Genomic DNA, 6572 nt, shown 5'->3' on the forward strand with positions numbered 1-6572 from the left:
GCCAACTCTCTGACTGGAGCTATGGAAGTATGGAGCTATGGAGCCACCAGCCACCCAGGCTGGAGCTATGGAGCTCTGGAGGTATGGAGCTCAGGTGCTATGGAAGTATGGAGCTATGGAGCTATGGAAGTATGGAGCTATGGAGCTATGGAGCTCTGGAAGTATGGAGCTATGGAGCTCTGGAGGTATGGAGCTATGGAGCCCTGGAGCCCTGGAGCTATGGAGCTCTGGTGCTATGGAGCTATGGAGCCCTGGAGCTATGGAGCTATGGAGCCCTGGAGCTATGGAGCTATGGAGCTCTGGTGCTATGGAGCTATGGAGCTCTGGTGCTATGGAGCTATGGAGCTCTGGTGCTATGGAGCTATGGAGCTCTGGTGCTATGGAGCTATGGAGCTCTGGAAGTATGGAGCTATGGAGCTCTGGAGGTATGGAGCTATGGAGCTCTGGAGGTATGGAGCTATGGAGCCCTGGAGCTATGGAGCCCTGGAGCTATGGAAGTATGGAGCTCTGGTGCTATGGAGCTATGGAGCTCTGGTGCTATGGAGCTATGGAGCTCTGGAGCTATGGAGCTCTGGAGGTATGGAGCTATGGAGCTCTGGAGGTATGGAGCTATGGAGCTATGGAAGTATGGAGCTCTGGTGCTATGGAGCTATGGAGCTCTGGTGCTATGGAGCTATGGAGCTCTGGTGCTATGGAGCTATGGAGCTATGGAGCTCTGGAAGTATGGAGCTCTGGTGCTATGGAGCTATGGAGCTCTGGTGCTATGGAGCTATGGAGCTCTGGTGCTATGGAGCTATGGAGCTCTGGTGCTATGGAGCTATGGTGCTATGGAGCTCTGGTGCTATGGAGCTATGGAGCTCTGGTGCTATGGAGCTATGGAGCTCTGGAGGTATGGAGCTCTGGAGGTATGGAGCTCTGGAGGTATGGAGCTTTGGAGCCCTGGAGCTCTGGAGGTATGGAGCTATGGTGCTATGGAGCTCTGAAGCCATGGAGCTCTGGTGCTATGGAGCTATGGAGCTCTGGTGCTATGGAGCTATGGAGGTATGGAGCTATGGAGCCCTGGAGCTCTGGAGGTATGGAGCTATGGTGCTATGGAGCTCTGAAGCCATGGAGCTCTGGTGCTATGGAGCTCTGGAGCTCTGGAGGTATGGAGCTCTGGAGGTATGGAGCTATGGAGCCCTGGAGCTCTGGAGGTATGGAGCTATGGTGCTATGGAGCTCTGAAGCCATGGAGCTCTGGTGCTATGGAGCTCTGGAGCTCTGGAGGTATGGAGCTCTGGAGGTATGGAGCTCTGGAGGTATGGAGCTATGGAGCCCTGGAGCTCTGGAGGTATGGAGCTATGGTGCTATGGAGCTCTGAAGCCATGGAGCTCTGGTGCTATGGAGCTCTGGAGGTATGGAGCTCTGGAGGTATGGAGCTCTGGAGGTATGGAGCTATGGAGCCCTGGAGCTCTGGAGGTATGGAGCTATGGTGCTATGGAGCTCTGAAGCCATGGAGCTCTGGTGCTATGGAGCTATGGAGCTCTGGTGCTATGGAGCTATGGAGGTATGGAGCCACCAGCCAGCACCCTCCGTGGCTGGATCAATGGAAGTGTTTTAGGTACCAGGCAGCCAAAGGGCCGAGGCCTCACGCTCGACCACGCCGGCGCAGAGTTCCAGCCGCTCGGATAAGCTCTGTCACTCACCCGCCGCGCAGCCACCGGTAACGGGGAAATGTCGCCGCCTTGTGGACACGCCGTTGTAAATGAATGGGCTTTCGCACTTAGTGCAATTTTCGCCAACTCTCTGACTTAGAGCTATGGAAGTATGGAGCTATGGAGCCACCAGCCACCCAGGCTGGAGCTCTGGAGCTCTGGAGGTATGGAGCTCTGGTGCTATGGAAGTATGGAGCTCTGGTGCTATGGAAGTATGGAGCTATGGAGGTATGGAAGTATGGAGCTATGGAAGTATGGAGCTATGGAGCTCTGGAAGTATGGAGCTATGGAGCTCTGGAGGTATGGAGCCCTGGAGCTATGGAGCCCTGGAGCTATGGAAGTATGGAGCTCTGGTGCTATGGAGCTATGGAGCTCTGGTGCTATGGAGCTATGGAGCTATGGAGCTCTGGAGCTATGGAGCTCTGGAGGTATGGAGCTATGGAGCTATGGAGCTCTGGAGGTATGGAGCTATGGAGCTATGGAAGTATGGAGCTCTGGTGCTATGGAGCTATGGAGCTCTGGTGCTATGGAGCTATGGAGCTCTGGTGCTATGGAGCTATGGAGCTATGGAGCTCTGGAAGTATGGAGCTCTGGTGCTATGGAGCTATGGAGCTCTGGTGCTATGGAGCTATGGAGCTCTGGTGCTATGGAGCTCTGGTGCTATGGAGCTCTGGTGCTATGGAGCTATGGAGCTCTGGTGCTATGGAGCTATGGAGCTCTGGAGGTATGGAGCTCTGGAGGTATGGAGCTCTGGAGGTATGGAGCTATGGAGCCCTGGAGCTCTGGAGGTATGGAGCTATGGTGCTATGGAGCTCTGAAGCCATGGAGCTCTGGTGCTATGGAGCTCTGGAGCTCTGGAGGTATGGAGCTCTGGAGGTATGGAGCTATGGAGCCCTGGAGCTCTGGAGGTATGGAGCTATGGAGCTCTGAAGCCATGGAGCTCTGGTGCTATGGAGCTCTGGAGCTCTGGAGGTATGGAGCTCTGGAGGTATGGAGCTATGGAGCCCTGGAGCTCTGGAGGTATGGAGCTATGGTGCTATGGAGCTCTGAAGCCATGGAGCTCTGGTGCTATGGAGCTCTGGAGGTATGGAGCTCTGGAGGTATGGAGCTCTGGAGGTATGGAGCTATGGAGCCCTGGAGCTCTGGAGGTATGGAGCTATGGTGCTATGGAGCTCTGAAGCCATGGAGCTCTGGTGCTATGGAGCTCTGGAGGTATGGAGCTCTGGAGGTATGGAGCTCTGGAGGTATGGAGCTATGGAGCCCTGGAGCTCTGGAGGTATGGAGCTATGGTGCTATGGAGCTCTGAAGCCATGGAGCTCTGGTGCTATGGAGCTATGGAGCTCTGGTGCTATGGAGCTATGGAGGTATGGAGCCACCAGCCAGCACCCTCCGTGGCTGGATCAATGGAAGTGTTTTAGGTACCAGGCAGCCAAAGGGCCGAGGCCTCACGCTCGACCACGCCGGCGCAGAGTTCCAGCCGCTCGGATAAGCTCTGTCACTCACCCGCCGCGCAGCCACCGGTAACGGGGAAATGTCGCCGCCTGGCGGACACGCCGTTGTAAATGAATGGGCTTTCGCACTTAGTGCAATTTTCGCCAACTCTCTGACTTAGAGCTATGGAAGTATGGAGCTATGGAGCCACCAGCCACCCAGGCTGGAGCTATGGAGCTCTGGAGGTATGGAGCTCAGGTGCTATGGAAGTATGGAGCTATGGAGCTATGGAAGTATGGAGCTATGGAGCTATGGAGCTCTGGAAGTATGGAGCTATGGAGCTCTGGAGGTATGGAGCTATGAAGCCCTGGAGCCCTGGAGCTATGGAGCTCTGGTGCTATGGAGGTATGGAGCTCTGGAGGTATGGAGCTCTGGAGGTATGGAGCTATGGAGCTATGGAGCCCTGGAGCTATGGAGCTATGGAGCCCTGGAGCTATGGAGCTATGGAGCCCTGGAGCTATGGAGCTATGGAGCTCTGGTGCTATGGAGCTATGGAGCTCTGGTGCTATGGAGCTATGGAGCTCTGGTGCTATGGAGCTATGGAGCTCTGGTGCTATGGAGCTATGGAGCTCTGGAAGTATGGAGCTATGGAGCTCTGGAGGTATGGAGCTATGGAGCCCTGGAGCTATGGAGCCCTGGAGCTATGGAAGTATGGAGCTCTGGTGCTATGGAGCTATGGAGCTCTGGTGCTATGGAGCTATGGAGCTCTGGAGCTATGGAGCTCTGGAGGTATGGAGCTATGGAGCTATGGAGCTCTGGAGGTATGGAGCTATGGAGCTATGGAAGTATGGAGCTCTGGTGCTATGGAGCTATGGAGCTCTGGTGCTATGGAGCTATGGAGCTCTGGTGCTATGGAGCTATGGAGCTCTGGAAGTATGGAGCTCTGGTGCTATGGAGCTATGGAGCTCTGGTGCTATGGAGCTATGGAGCTCTGGTGCTATGGAGCTATGGAGCTCTGGTGCTATGGAGCTCTGGTGCTATGGAGCTCTGGTGCTATGGAGCTATGGAGCTCTGGTGCTATGGAGCTATGGAGCTCTGGAGGTATGGAGCTCTGGAGGTATGGAGCTCTGGAGGTATGGAGCTTTGGAGCCCTGGAGCTCTGGAGGTATGGAGCTATGGTGCTATGGAGCTCTGAAGCCATGGAGCTCTGGTGCTATGGAGCTCTGGAGCTCTGGAGGTATGGAGCTCTGGAGGTATGGAGCTATGGAGCCCTGGAGCTCTGGAGGTATGGAGCTATGGTGCTATGGAGCTCTGAAGCCATGGAGCTCTGGTGCTATGGAGCTCTGGAGCTCTGGAGGTATGGAGCTCTGGAGGTATGGAGCTATGGAGCCCTGGAGCTCTGGAGGTATGGAGCTATGGTGCTATGGAGCTCTGAAGCCATGGAGCTCTGGTGCTATGGAGCTCTGGAGCTCTGGAGGTATGGAGCTCTGGAGGTATGGAGCTCTGGAGGTATGGAGCTATGGAGCCCTGGAGCTCTGGAGGTATGGAGCTATGGTGCTATGGAGCTCTGAAGCCATGGAGCTCTGGTGCTATGGAGCTCTGGAGGTATGGAGCTCTGGAGGTATGGAGCTCTGGAGGTATGGAGCTATGGAGCCCTGGAGCTCTGGAGGTATGGAGCTATGGTGCTATGGAGCTCTGAAGCCATGGAGCTCTGGTGCTATGGAGCTCTGGAGGTATGGAGCTCTGGAGGTATGGAGCTCTGGAGGTATGGAGCTATGGAGCCCTGGAGCTCTGGAGGTATGGAGCTATGGTGCTATGGAGCTCTGAAGCCATGGAGCTCTGGTGCTATGGAGCTCTGGAGGTATGGAGCTCTGGAGGTATGGAGCTCTGGAGGTATGGAGCTATGGAGCCCTGGAGCTCTGGAGGTATGGAGCTATGGTGCTATGGAGCTCTGAAGCCATGGAGCTCTGGTGCTATGGAGCTATGGAGCTCTGGTGCTATGGAGCTATGGAGGTATGGAGCCACCAGCCAGCACCCTCCGTGGCTGGATCAATGGAAGTGTTTTAGGTACCAGGCAGCCAAAGGGCCGAGGCCTCACGCTCGACCACGCCGGCGCAGAGTTCCAGCCGCTCGGATAAGCTCTGTCACTCACCCGCCGCGCAGCCACCGGTAACGGGGAAATGTCGCCGCCTTGTGGACACGCCGTTGTAAATGAATGGGCTTTCGCACTTAGTGCAATTTTCGCCAACTCTCTGACTGGAGCTATGGAAGTATGGAGCTATGGAGCCACCAGCCACCCAGGCTGGAGCTATGGAGCTCTGGAGGTATGGAGCTCTGGTGCTATGGAAGTATGGAGCTATGGAGCTATGGAAGTATGGAGCTATGGAGCTATGGAGCTCTGGAAGTATGGAGCTATGGAGCTCTGGAGGTATGGAGCTATGGAGCCCTGGAGCCCTGGAGCTATGGAGCCCTGGAGCTATGGAGCTATGGAGCCCTGGAGCTATGGAGCTATGGAGCCCTGGAGCTATGGAGCTATGGAGCTCTGGTGCTATGGAGCTATGGAGCTCTGGTGCTATGGAGCTATGGAGCTCTGGTGCTATGGAGCTATGGAGCTCTGGTGCTATGGAGCTATGGAGCTCTGGAAGTATGGAGCTATGGAGCTCTGGAGGTATGGAGCTATGGAGCTCTGGAGGTATGGAGCTATGGAGCCCTGGAGCTATGGAGCCCTGGAGCTATGGAAGTATGGAGCTCTGGTGCTATGGAGCTATGGAGCTCTGGTGCTATGGAGCTATGGAGCTCTGGAGCTATGGAGCTCTGGAGGTATGGAGCTATGGAGCTCTGGAGGTATGGAGCTATGGAGCTATGGAAGTATGGAGCTCTGGTGCTATGGAGCTATGGAGCTCTGGTGCTATGGAGCTATGGAGCTCTGGTGCTATGGAGCTATGGAGCTATGGAGCTCTGGAAGTATGGAGCTCTGGTGCTATGGAGCTATGGAGCTCTGGTGCTATGGAGCTATGGAGCTCTGGTGCTATGGAGCTATGGAGCTCTGGTGCTATGGAGCTATGGTGCTATGGAGCTCTGGTGCTATGGAGCTATGGAGCTCTGGTGCTATGGAGCTATGGAGCTCTGGAGGTATGGAGCTCTGGAGGTATGGAGCTCTGGAGGTATGGAGCTTTGGAGCCCTGGAGCTCTGGAGGTATTGAGCTATGGTGCTATGGAGCTCTGAAGCCATGGAGCTCTGGTGCTATGGAGCTATGGAGCTCTGGTGCTATGGAGCTATGGAGGTATGGAGCCACCAGCCAGCACCCTCCGTGGCTGGATCAATGGAAGTGTTTTAGGTACCAGGCAGCCAAAGGGCCGAGGCCTCACGCTCGACCACGCCGGCGCAGAGTTCCAGCCGCTCGGATAAGCTCTGTCACTCACCCGCCGCGCAGCCACCGGTAACGGG

Source organism: Syngnathus leptorhynchus, unplaced genomic scaffold, assembly GCF_054491065.1.
Source record: "Syngnathus leptorhynchus isolate UIUO unplaced genomic scaffold, UIUO_Slep HiC_scaffold_61, whole genome shotgun sequence".
Classification (NCBI taxonomy): Eukaryota; Metazoa; Chordata; class Actinopteri; order Syngnathiformes; family Syngnathidae; genus Syngnathus; species Syngnathus leptorhynchus.